Consider the following 14,687-nt stretch of genomic DNA (forward strand, 5'->3'; position numbering starts at 1 on the left):
ATAATTTAGTAATTTTATAGATATGTGGTAGCCCTAGTACTTTTACAGACCAAAATGCAAATTGTATGGAAAAGGAAAAAATTTAAGGGTAACATTGCCCAGTCAATTTACTATGATATTATTCGCGATATCGTTTGTTGGACATTCCTACACCTGCACACGTAGCCTTGTAGTTGCAGAGGGCAAAAAAAACTTACACTTCTATACATTTTTTTTACAAGAATTAAAATTATTCGAAAAAAGCTGGCAAAGTTGGCATGTTTCGCGGTAAGTAAACTAATAAACTGAATGAACAAACCTAACTGCCAGATCAGCTAGCTCTGATGTAATAACAGCTACAAATTACAATAGCTCAAGTTATATCACCAAAGCTCCATATAAAGCTTTGGAGTTGCGACTTGCGTCATCTGATAAATCATACGCCAGCGAGGCAAAATGGCGACAAATCTGCGAGTTTCCCACGGGCCGGGCGTTCGATTCCGGTTTCGTCTTAAATGTTTGTTGTCAAATTAATCTGTATTCACTAAGTATGCGCCGACTGGTCCGACCACTATTCATTCATAGCCCGCGGAATGCTAGCTCGTGGCTCGCCTCGACCTTCGCGGGGCAAAAACTGTGTGAGCGGCCACAAGCTATGTAGAAGTACCAGAATACCGCTCCGTCTCGTATCCCGCGCCAGTCCTCCCACTCCCCCCACTCCCGCCGGTCCCATCCCGGGTCCCGTGCGACTCATCTTACTATTCGTCCCATGGTTTTTTGCTCATGGAACGTCTAGACTAGATAAGTTCTTTGTAGATTACGGTTAGGAATTTATCATTTTCCCATTGTTCATATCGATTTACTTATATTTGATCGTTTATTTCATAATAATTAGTATGAATATTGAATAGTATACCGTCTATGACTGAAGCTAAGAAAGTAATGTACTTAATGCAAAAAATTATTAATTAATGATCAACTTTCTTACCATTTACTAAGTTATGTGACTTTGAACGTAATATTTAAAGAATGTTATCAGCATCAAGCATGAGAATTTATGAAACTTCATGAAGTTTATAAAATATGTTTTATGATTTATCCCAAACAAAACGAACGATGTAAGTGGGAGATAACCATGAGATAACTATAGCTTCCGTTGCGTTCAAAATACAATAATAATAATTGTAAATACTTAATTACGTAGTAGAATGTTAAAATAAAAACTAACTACACACCCATTTACTAATTGTGTAATTTTGAAGCCACTAAAACTATATTCGCCCGAAATAATTGCTTTCTCACTGGCCGTTGCAAGTCAATGGCCTCATTTGGCACGTTGTCCCTGCATTATAATATTATCTAATGTTATCAATATTATCTACGATTTCGTTACGACTGCGATACCAGCCGCTACTTATAGTTTTTTCTTCTGCTTACTAGTAGTAGTAAGTAGTAACTTACAGTTAGGCCATCGATCATGCCATATTTTGAAAGTGATTCTTTCTAATAATAATAATAATAATAGCTCCCACACCGGTTTCGGTGACGGTGGCCAGTTTCATTGAAACCAGGCCAGCTACGCAGGAGTAATTTTATAGTGCCCAAGTGTGTGCGCAGTACACAAGAGCACTCTCTGTTCCTTTACTCTCATAACCCAGTGGGACGGAAGACCGACACGACTGGCGAGAGATCAGGCGCAGGACCGACTTTTTACTTGCCCATCCGACGCATGGATCATCTTACTTGTCAGACAATCAGGTGATCAGCCTGCATCGTCCTAACCAAACTTGGAAATAACACGTTTCCAACGCGGGAATCGAACCCACGACCTCCGAGTCAAGAGCCACGCTCTATACCACTAGACCACAGAGGCGTCATTCTTTCTAATGACATGCCAGTAAGACACTAAGACACAAAAGAGTAATGCTCCAGATTCTGAAGACCAGTTTTTTGCCCATAATAATATTTTCTAATGCTTTCTCTTTTAAAACACGCCAAAACAAATTCGACATGATTGAAAGTAATGAAAATTAATGTCCAACGCAGGGCAATTCCTCAGTCCCTCCCTTCCTAAGCTCTCCGAGGCCTATAACCTATAATACACATACGGTCTATACCGCTCTCAGTACATATCGTCACCCTCCTGGCTAAGTGTAGTATCTAACAAACTGTCGTAACTCGTAACTACACTGATACCACCTTCGAAATCGTAGCTTCTTTTTGCATAAGTTCTCTCTAACAATCGTATCGGTATCTTCTACCGTTAAACAGATATCACATTATTGTAAAACGCTTATCTGTCAAAGTATGAGAAAAAAGTAATGCTAACTGTAGTATGTACATACGGTTGTATGATTTCCTCAAAAAACAGGACATAATTAAAAGGTATTCATACCGTATACTTATTTGCTGATGGGTGCAGTGGTCAGAATAAAATCTCCATTGTGGCTTCAACCCTCTTATACTTACACTGTAAATAATGCTCAAGATATACAGGAAATAATTTTACGATTTTCGGTACCTAATCACGGGCAAAGTGAGGGGGATTCCGTGCATAGCTGCACTATTGGATATGCCTCCGTGGTCTAGTGGTATAAAGCGCGGCTCTTGACTCGGAGGTCGTGGGTTCGATTCCCGCGTTGGAAAAATGTTATTTCCAAGTTTGGTTAGGACCTGATCCTGATGATGGCGGCTGATCACCTGATTGTCTGACAAGTAAGATGATCCATGCGTCGGATGGGCATGTTAAAAGTCGGTCCTGCGCCTGATCTCTCGCTGGTCGTGTCGGTCTTCCGTCCTATTGGGTTATGAGAGTTAAGGAACTCTTGTTTACGCACACACTTGGGCACTATAAAATTACTTCTGTGTAGCTGGCCTGGTTTCAATGAAACCGGCCACCGTCACCGAAACTGGTGTGGGAGCTATTATTATTATTGGATACGCTCTTAAGAAAAGTAGTGACATTATCGTACCAAGCCAGCTACATCCAATACCTATTCAAAATTGGCTAGAAGAAGCAAGCCCTATGGAGTGAATATACTTGGATATTCTGACTATAATTATATTAAACAAGACTTGCTAAGTTTCTAGTAGTGCATTGATTTTATTAAGAATGTTCATTTCATTGTTATATTTATTATGTTTCTAAATAAAAAATATATAATTTCACATAGAATGTACTTACATTAATTTGATAGCACCTATAGAATTATCGTTGTAACTGACTGCTCACACAGAAACAGTGTTGTAAAAGTTACCGATTTATCTAATTGCTTGACCAGAGCCAGTAACTAAAATCTTAAGGTATGTTAATCCAAAGATTGTCTGGTCGAATTTTCAATAAATTCCACAGTTAAGTACCAACCATAAAGTCAAGAGTCGCGAGTGATACCTATTACTTACCTACGAGTAGACAGTATTGCCCGATGCCTCCCGCTCAATGTGATGCCGCAAAGCTTCGCTAATTCGAAATAAAACTTTTATAGACCTGTATAAACATTAAACGATAAAACAATTTTAAATAGTGCAGTGGGTATCTCACGCTACTTATATGTTAAATTGTAATTTGTAACTCGTTTGTAACCTCGAAAACACCTTACATTGCAGAGACCTCAAATATCTAGGAATAAAACAGAATAAAACGTTTCTTATTAACGCATATTAAGTATATATTTTTGGCATGCAACTTAATATTACCTAATTCTAGCCGTAGAGCAGACTGCAATAGAATAGAATAATATAAATAATACTGCTTAGCAGACCGCAAAAGGCTTGACTAGAAGATACCTACTCAATAAATAAGGAAATTATGAGTAATGCCATTGAGCAGTCTTTTCGACTATTCTATCTCGTAAATGTACGAAGTGATCATTATCTCATTGGCCGGAAAGTATAATTAATATATTATGTAGTTCTGAGTGTGCTGAGTGTGAGTTTCTATCCCTTCTCAGTTCTCACCGTGTACCATATTGGTATAGCGTAGATACAGTGCCCGTACTCCAAAGTGATACAGTGCAGAAATTAAAATAGCTCTGAGAAATTAGTATGAATTTCTGTTACTTTTTACCGTGTACCATATTGGTACAGGATAAAAACAACGTCCGTACTCCGTAGTGATAAAATGATAACTCGCCGATTTAAAAAAAGCCTTAAAGTACGGCAGTGACCAAAACCGGCAGTCGGCAGTCGGCACTGAACGATGTGGTATACCGGAACGCTGAAACCCTGCGGCACCTCAGTTACGTCAGCGGCGGCGACCAAGGACAGTAAACACGGCGGGTCATCGACCGGGCTCTAGCCGCGCGACCCTGAAACGCCAGTGCCCAAACTATTGGGGCCCATAGTTTCCTCGTTTTTACTCGCTTCGTATAGTTTTTGCACTGCTACAGGAAAAATGTCTGAATCTGGATGGTTCTTGTACATAAAACGACGCACGTTAACGACTTTGATCACTCTTTTTAATTCACTCATTCACTTTTTTTAAATAAAATAAGGGGGCAAACGAGCAAACGGATCACCTGGTGGAAAGCAACTTCCGTCGCCCATGGATACTCGCAGCATCAGAAGAGCTGCAGGTGCGTTGCCGGCCCTTTAAGAAGGAATAGGGTAATATAATAGGGTAATAATAAAAAGGTTGTAAGTCTTGGAAAGGTGTCAACTTAGCATATCTTTCATAAAAGTGACCCTGCCTTTACCCATCAATCCTCAAGCGGCACCCTTGGTAAGTATAGTTGCTAGCTAGAGCTAGAGCTAGACTTTCGACGTCTTCTACTAACTATTATAGACTATAGTACTTACAAAAGTCAAAACTCTATAGTGTTAGAATATTAAGTAAGTATAAAAATTAGCTCATGAATCATGAGTATTTGACGATAATCATGTATTAATGGTTATTTAATTAATAAAAGTCACGATAATTCTTAATTGATCGATACGAGTAAGAATCGGTAAAGGCAGACCTCACACAGTAATGATTGTTACCGGAATCGCTATATCCTGTCGAGCGGTCGAGGTAGCCTCCCCGGCATGTTCTGACATAGCTGTTAATACGACTGTATTGGAAGTCAGCCTTCGATTGGTCTGAACTTCGGCGTAGAAAGTGCGGAGTATTCAAAGGAAAAGAAAGCTTAATTCGTCCACATTAGACCGTGAATGGCTCGGCAGCTGTCGTTTCGACGGTTTGGATAGTTTTTGCTAGGTTTGACCGTTTTTGGCGGTTGCTAGGTGTAAGCCGTAAGGTAGGTAGGTATTGGTCATTGGATAGAGTTCGTAGACAGGACGAGATAGGCGTGACGACACGCGGCGTCGACGGTGTACGAGTACTCGTTAATACTTGAAACTATTATACGAAAGGCAGAGCTTGTTGACTGATATCATAAAACCTTTGAGAGCCTTTACACTTGTAGCCAGCGCCGAAGGTATGAAAAGGGTATTTATCATTGCTGAAGGTATGAAAAGGGTCTAATGCTAAGTACACACGATAAGTTTTACTCCAAATCGAGTAAAAACTATCGTATAGACCGCAAAACTCACAGCTCGAATGCTCGCATCGAGCCGGCTTGATGGAATTAAATAAATCTAATTTCCTTCGAACTTACTCGACGCGAGGTGTCGAGCTTTAGTCGTGTGAGTTTTGCGGTCTACACGATAATTTTACTCGGTTTGGAGCTGATTTGGAGTAAAACTATCCAGTTATGCTGAATTTGTGGACGAAAGCCCAAGCCGTGGTTGTTACTCTACGTTTGCGTTTTTCTTATAATATCATTGCTCTACGACGTAGAGCCTACGTGATTGCTCGATCGAGTAAAATCGAGTATGTGAGTATGTAGGTACTTAGCATTAGAGTTAGAATCTTGGAAGTATGCACATCACACATGTATTCTGTGAGGAAATTAAAAATCAACATAAAGCATTCTCTTCCAGAGGACTATCATTATTCATAATCTGTTAATTTAGTTATATTATTTTTATATACATATTTATTCTACCTCTTTCTTTTGTCTACCTCTTGAATCTGGATATATTTTGATACTTGTATCTAATTGTCAATTGCCTCGTGACTGTATCATCTTCTTGAATAACCAACGAGGAACTAAAGTACAATGGGAGTAGGAATTTCAATTCGAATAATATATTAATCAATTTGCGGCTTTGTCCATGGACCATGTCTTGTAGTCATCTGTGACTCACTCTTAGCTCATCTCTACAATGTAGACAATGAGGTTGACTTTTGTTACTATTAAACTTAGTTTATTCAGACAAGGATGTGGTATAATCATACTTAATAACAAAGTAATAAAGCTCTAAATTCTAAGACGAGCTCTAAATTCTATAACTGGTCTCTGCCAAAATATGTTTCTCACCAACTCTGTGCTTTATGAGTGTGTCGAAATAATATAATTTTAAATGCTCCCACTTCTTTACATTTGGATTAACTCTGCTATCTGTACGTAGTTCTAAATGTGAAGTTGAGATTACATTCCACTTTAATAAAACATTTATGAAAGCTGCTTTGCAGTTATTTGTTTATTGAAACGAAGTTCGTTATCGCGCGTTGCGAAAGGGGGCTAGACGTCTCTGTATGTCTCTCTCACTTTTTGTTTTGGTTTTTTTGTTTCGTTTTGTTTTTTTTTATAACTTCGTTCCATCCGGGTGTCCCTTAAGTCTTAACACCTCTCGAGTTTTTTTTTATTATTTTCTTTCGTTGTACGCATAATTTTTTTGGTATCTTTCATTTAAGAAGAAATTCGACAATACAACCTACGAACAGCTGGGTCTTAAATACTACTGAAGATAATAGTCGGTAAATTCCTATTAGCCTCCCAATTATTGTCTATAATACGCCAAAGTAATTCTAATTTCTAAACAAAACCTTTCACAGAAAAGTCCTAATCCTGGCAATAAATAAAAAATGTTTGCGTTGGTAACAACAATGGTAACAACTAAAAAGATTCCAATTTCCAACTTCCAACTTCCAAGTCATGTGTTTGCTCCCTTTGTAAATGCTGTTTGCGTAAAAAACAATAGATAATAATTGAACTGCTTATTTTAAATGAGTTAAAACAAAGACATATTGTTATCAATATTCTGCTAAATAGTTTGCCTTTAATGATATTGAAGGATTGTGCAAGGACTGAAAGGTTTTGCAGTTGTTTTTAAAATAAGTAAGTAGGTGCTTACTTAATATTACTTATGTAGATTCAAATAAAGTTTTTAAAACTACTTAAAATCTTTCAGTTCTTGCACAATTCCTTTTGTACTTAGTATACTTACTTATTATTTAAAACCAATGATATTATATGAAAAACGCAAAGTTTAAAACTAATAAAAATACTTATCAAAAATACTTTTTTCTAACTTTTTACTTTCCAAATGCAATTTTCTGCAAAAGTTTGAGTTGTAGGCTTACAAACTATAAAACAGATATTTAAACATTTTCATTACAAACTTAGAGCACAGATTACTAAAGCTTACGTAAGGTAGAGTTTGTTTTATAATTTTGAAATGTAGTCACCGATGCTCCAACGGTCCACATTCCATTTTGCCTCACGTTCTAACGCGGCGCGGGGTTCTGGGAAGCGGCTCGTCCCCGCTCGTCCTGCTCGCACTGTACGCTACTTTATTATTTGTGCCTTGAAATCCTGCTCATTGTTTGCGACTTGCGTTCAGGCTCATTTCAATACGAGGACTGCCTATCCGGTCAAAGGTCTCATCACATTCCCAATTACTGCGCTTGCGAAATGATCTAACGATCCTCTGTCGGCTGACAGTCGCATGTTTTAAGGCATTTTACGTAAATTTTAGTGGTCGCAAACGGTACACCGTACTACACATACGTATACTACACATTCTTTGGTTACAACTTACATAATTACTCATATCAAGTTTACGAGACGATGAATTCAGATTCAGTCATTGAAACGATTTGGAACCCTGTCCTAAAAATACAGCAGACACTAGACAAATTCCTATGAACGCCGAGCTGTGATGATACCATGAACCATAATAGTGGTTCTGGATGAAAATTCATCAGAAGATAATTGTATGATAAAATACAAGGTGGTCGCGAGCCGCAGCCCGCAACTCGCGTCGCTCGGGGCGCTCGCAATAAGAATAAAGAAAAGTGTCGCCTCGAGGCGCTCTGCCTTCAAAGTTCAAACTATGCCGCGGTCGAAGCGCGAGCAGAGAGGGTTATAATTGCTGGGACTTGTTGTTTTCACGCTTATCCGCGGATAAAAATATCATTGTTATTATCATTGAAAGCCCCCGAGCCAAATTACAGGATAATCAGTACATTTTTAATGTTTTTAATGGTAATTCGTTAGCACTCGGCGTCAGAATATTTCCTTTTGTTATCTCCATTTACTTAAATCTTAATATTGAAACTAGTCACGTAGGTGTGATGTCGAACATTAATTTTTACTTGATTATGATTTAAGTATAACAAAATAACCAATTGTACAAATAATTTAATTTCTGAAACAATGCCTTATGCCTCAAAAGATCTCCAATTTTTCTTTTGTGTCTGCGAACGTCAATAATTCAGCTATTATCAGTTCTACGATGACCTTTTGGCTTTTAGCTACATGGTGCTATAGTCTATAGACAGACTTTAACTGCGATGAGTAAGTAATATTTGTTGAGGTAACTGATCCATATGATAGCAATATCAATATTTATTTTGATATCATCATAAACTTTCTTAGAATAATGTTCAATTAAAATGATTTCAATCAAATATTGATAAGCCAATTAAGCATGACTCATGAGAGCAGCAAATTAAAAGCAACGTTATATACACTGCGATGACTATTAAAATATTTGATTGGGAGTAGGACTTGAATTCAGATCTTTTCTATTTGGATAATATTATGATCTGACAAACGTTGGTTATGATCGTACCATCAAGTATCAAGCGAGTATAGTCACTGAACGTTGTGATGACAAATCCTTTCATAATTATAAGAGTTATAGTGCTTATTTCAAAGACTTTAGAATATTCCAAGACGTATCTTCTGGTCGCACTATCACATTACATTGAATGAAGTATGTATGAACATTGAACATTTTTATACTAAAAACCGCCAAGCCCTGTCAGTGCGGTAAGCGCTCGCTAAATGGTATGCGGTGGTGGTTGCTGGCGTACTTCCTGCGACAACCTGACCCTCTGAAGGTCTTAACTCTTACATGGCTTCAATTTTTTTGCAAAGGATTTCTAGTATGTAGCAGCGTAGCATTGTTTTTTAATTAACACTAAAACTGTAAGTAAATGATGCTTACATTATATTTGAGGACTTAAACAAGAAACTGTGGGATTAACATGATTGATTTCTACATCGTAAGGACTAAGGACGGTTTCTGAATACGTACGATCCGTATCCGATCTTAGCACGTGAAAATACGGCCTAGAGTACCAGACGCAGTAGTAGGTATTTCTATATCATAGAATGCTGCTTACGCCTTACGCACTAGATCCCGCTTCAGTTATTCGCAGCTGCTCCCCTCCTCCTCGGTTCGGATCGAATTTTGATCGCATGTATAGCGAAACTGCTCTAACGTTAGACAATTAATGAGTAAGTATGTCGAATGTATGGAAGCTGTCAAAAAATAACGTTATGATTTACTCAAGCTCAATGTGCACCCCTCGGGGCGCGCATACGATATCGCATCGTTCGGTGCCTCGCAAAAGTTCCCGGTGGAATTTCGATGTACCCGTCTCGACAGGTTGTTTGTGGTTGTTAGACATGTTTGATGTTGGACCGTAATTAGGGCTAAGGACCCGAGTGACGAGAGCCCACCCAGCGGGCAAAACGACCAATCACCTTAACCGACAGTCCGACAAACCACTTAATTGTTACAATATTTGCGGAGATACAACAGCGCTGAATTTACGTAACATACTTGTATTAATCATTGATTATAGATTTTATTACAATGCTTCCTTGCTTCAATCATAATCTAAACTTAGGTCCTTCATGAATCATGGTTCATTTGCTTCCGAATTCCTTCTATTAAAGTGTTTTCATATTTCTTCCCTTAAAATGTTTATGTAATATGTATTATCATAATTATTTACAAAAAAAAGGGGTGTTGACGTGTTTGTCTGTCTGTGTGTGTGTCTATCTGTGGCATCGTAGCATCCAAACGGGTGGACCGATTTTGATCTAGTTTTTTTTTTGTTCTTTGAAAGCTGACATGATCGAGACCGTTCTTAGCTATAGTTCATCATCATCAGCCTACTCATTGCTGAAAAATCACGGTTTATCTGGTTCGTGATAGGCCGATTAGCAACTTGCAGTCGTTTGATGGGTTTTATATTATGCAGTCTGGTTACTAGATGTCCCGCGCGGCTTCGCCCGCGTTAATTAGGAATTTTACGGAAACCGTACATTTTCCCATAAAAAATAGCTATACTCCCTTCACGTGGTCTACTCTATATCTGTGCCAAATATTGCCATAAAAATTGCTGCAGTAGTTCGTGAGATAAACCCTTTCTAATATTTCCCCCGATTTTCCCATGTTTTCTTGAGTTCCTTCGGTCGTATTAGTCTTAGCGTGATAATATATAGCCTTACTCGATAAATGAGCTATCTAACACTGAACTAAGTTTTTAAATCGGACCTGTAGTTCCTGAGATTAGCGCGGTCAAGCAAACATACTCTTCAGGTTTATAATATTAAGTAAAGATTTTTTAAATTATCGCTTGACAAACTCGAGTCTCGAATCTCGATCTAAGACTATGAAAAGTACCAATAACAGGGTCATAATCATAATAATAATAAAATCTATGGACGCTTCACGCGGCACGCCACTACAGTCTGGCCCCGTGCTAAGTACCTGAAGGGCTTGTGTTACGGGTACCAGACAACGGAAATATATTTAATACTTTTATACTGTACAGTCATATATTTTAGATTTTTATTATATGTTACACATTATTATTACCTTCTTAAAAATGAGTTTGTTTTATATACACCCTTCTGGCGTAATGAACATAAACAAAAATGAACTAAAAAAATGGTCAACGGCGACGATGAATGGTCGTATACTCATTTAAGTTAGACTAAAAACAGATTTATATATATCATTAAAGATGTAGAATATTCATAAATGATATTATTTTTCTGAAATACACTTAATTATGTCCTTATTCCATGTTAATTTTATGTTTGATAGCATTTTAAACCAAAATAAAGAATATTTTTAGTATTCGAATTATTCGAAAAATAATTTGGCGAATGTTCGAATAATAAAACCGTCGAATATTCGAATAAAACGAGTATTCGAATATTCGAATAGTAAATTTGTCGAATAATAACATTCCCTACACATATTTAATACACATCTATGACCCAGGAACTTTGAAAAGTTTTTGTTCCGTCGGCGGGATTCGAACCCGCGACCCCCGGCTTGAGCTACCAACAGCCCACCAACTGCGCCACAGAGGTCGTCTCTATATAATATACTAGCTGTTGCCCGCGACTTCGTCCGCGTTAGCATAGTAGATCACACCCCAAGTATTATTTATTGTACAAAAATATTCAATATACAGAATTGACTTTCCTACGATTTTATTATATATAGATGTTTCGCGCGACTTCGCTTGCGCAATTTAGGAATTTCACGCAACCGTACATTTTCATGTTTGCCAAATAACATAAAAATTGCTCCAGTAGTTCATAATATAATAAGCAATTCTTCAAATTTTTTCCACATTTTCATCTATTTCTTCGCTCTTATTAGTCTTAGCGTGATAAAATATAGCTTATAGCCTACCTCGATGAATGGGCTATCTAACATTGAAATAATTTTTCAAATCGGATAAGCAGTTCCTGAGATTAGCGCGTTCAAATAGGCCCTTTCATATAATTTCCCCCGTTTTTTCCACATTTTCCTCTATTTCTTCGCTCCTATTAGTCTTAGCGTGATAAAATATAGCCTATAGCCTTCCTCGGTAAATGGGCTATCCAACAGTAAAAGAATTTTTCAAATCGGACCAGTAGTTCCTGAGATTAGCGCGTTCAAACAAACAAACAAACAAACTCTTCCCAATTATAATATTAGTATAGATTATAATAGGCTGATAATTATGGGACAAATGACGATGCATGGTATAATATGGTAGTGATGATGATGATGATGAATGTAATTTGCATAGTAGCATATTATGCTTTCCGTTCATAAAACAACGCCGAAACTCCCAAACTTTTATCTATAAAGAATCAGGAGTTCTCTCAGCACCTTCCGAACCACGGTATGCCAGGTATACCACGGTACAAAATCTTACTTGCTGGTAGCATATGCTTAGAATACTTCTCACGAAACCGAAGTAACCACATGTTTCCCCATAAATTTTGAGGAGTTTCCTCGATTACTTATGGATCCTTTATCAAATCACCACTTTTGTGAATATAATACCAAATTGGGATGATAGTTGATACCCTATATACCAAAAGAAAAAATTTGAAAATCGGTTTACAAACGACGGCGGAGTAATCGTTGAACATAAAAAAAACGAACATAACACCTCCCCCGTTTTGAAAGTCGGTTAAAATTGTAACATAATATGTGTTATTCTGATGTATAAGCTATATTATTGTACAGTTTCATTAAAATCCGTCACAAAATCCGTAAATATTTACATGCTGCTGCTGCAGCATCACCTGGATTCTATAGGAGCCGAGCTCCGTATGAACCCTAAGTGAAGGTTTCATGTTTGGGCTCACATTGACAGCCTCATGCAAGAGTATATATTATTTTATAGATGGTATTCATTGGGATATGATCCTGTTGATAGGAATTATTCTGCACCATGACCGACACAAGTTTAAAAAGCATAAAATAAAATTAAATTAAAAAATTAAAGAAAACCCCGCCAAACAACTTTAAAAAGTAATATATACCTATCTATTATATACTATACAGGGTGTAACAAAAATAAGTGATAATACTTTAGGGTACGTGTTCCTTGTAGAGAGTTAACTTTGAAAGTAGCAGCGCTAAAAGACTAAACATTTTTTTCACACGTACACACCCTAAGTATTATCACTTATTTTTGTTACACACTGTATACCATAATATAGTCTATAGTCACAGATGTTACGTAGTTTATATACGCTTTAGTCACAGATTAATAAATAGTTACTTAGTACGTAACTATAGTCGCAACAAAATTAAGAGCGCGGCGAAACAACAAGCATAATATAACAAGTAACAACTCTATGAGGAATCCGCATTGACTACGGAATCCAAAAGCTACAAAAGAAAATAATGGCATTCAACATAATAATATTATGTATTTTAACACTTTCTTTGCAAAGCCCCATACAACATAGACGTTAGAAAAGTACTTCCCGGCTCCCGTAAGCCTTAACACGGGGCATTGGCTCCGTTCCCGCGTGGCAATATAGAAAAAATCGGCCAAGTGCGAGTTGCACTCGCGCACTGTGGGTACCGTACCACTATAGAGAAAAAATAGGAAAAATGTGTTTTTTTTCCCTTAATTATTAATTTAATTTTAATTTTATTATTAATTATTAAAGAATAAATAAAACTAAGTATCTTGTATACATTTTAGGTGGCAACCTGTTGTCATCATTGATACCGAGCAAAAATCACGTTTCTTGTATGGGAGCCCCCCTTAAAATTTAAATTTATTTTGCTTTTCATATTTGTTGTTATAGCAACAACCGAAATACATAATCATTAATCTGTAAAAATTTCAACTCTCTGACTATCACCGTTCTTGAGATACAGCCAAGTCTTAGTAATAGGTTCCCGTTTTTACCCTTTGGATACGGAACCCTAAAGCCCTATATTTTACTATAGAATCGCCCTAAATCATTTCTCTTCTCCCAGTTCCCACAATCCATTTTTTTTTTATCTTAATCTCAAGTACAAACGTCCATGGCGAATGCAGTCCGTGGGCGGCATTCAATCTGTCATTACTCGTTTGAATTCTTTTCTTCTTTTTAAGAACATCTATACGCGTATACAGCGACTATTGAAGACAGGAGTCCCGGCTTCGATTCGTTTTTGGGAAAAATTCAGTTGCGCTATAGCAGTGCGCAATAAAATGTGGTGGAGTCTTGAAAAACTTGCTTTTCTTTCACCTCGAGTCGCGACTCGCGAGACGCGGCCACTCCTTGAATTATTTTAATAGTTCTGTTAATGGCATATTTTATGAATACTGAATAGAATTTTATTGAGCAGACGGCGTGTAGGTTAATGACTTTACACGAAGATTGTAGAATGTTGCTTTGCTGAATATACCGAGGGAAATATTTTATGGCCCATCGGTAAGTTCACGCGCCGCAGAATGCCGCAGAATGCCGCAGAAGTTGGTTATCGACTATGGTTGTAATCTAGTATAAACCCAACCGAGACCTAACCTGTTAGTTTTTACTTTTTTCTATTTGATAGAAGATTTTCTATTTATTTTATTTCAAACAAAAACTAAGAGCTAGTAGAAGTTTGGATAAACGGAATAACAATTTGATTTAAATATTGAGTATTTCAGACGACAAAGGCGAAATAAGTTGACGAGCAACTTATCACCTCAGTCCTCATGTTAACCTACATTTCAATGGCTAGGTAAGTAATTTGCGTCAAAAGCACACTTTACTCCATTATTATTTTACACTTTGAAATAAAAGTAGATAAGGATAAACATCGACTGCGTTTTGAAATACATAATAGTACGGGAGCCC

Source organism: Aricia agestis, chromosome 7 (genome assembly GCF_905147365.1).
Source record: "Aricia agestis chromosome 7, ilAriAges1.1, whole genome shotgun sequence".
Taxonomy (NCBI): Eukaryota; Metazoa; Arthropoda; class Insecta; order Lepidoptera; family Lycaenidae; genus Aricia; species Aricia agestis.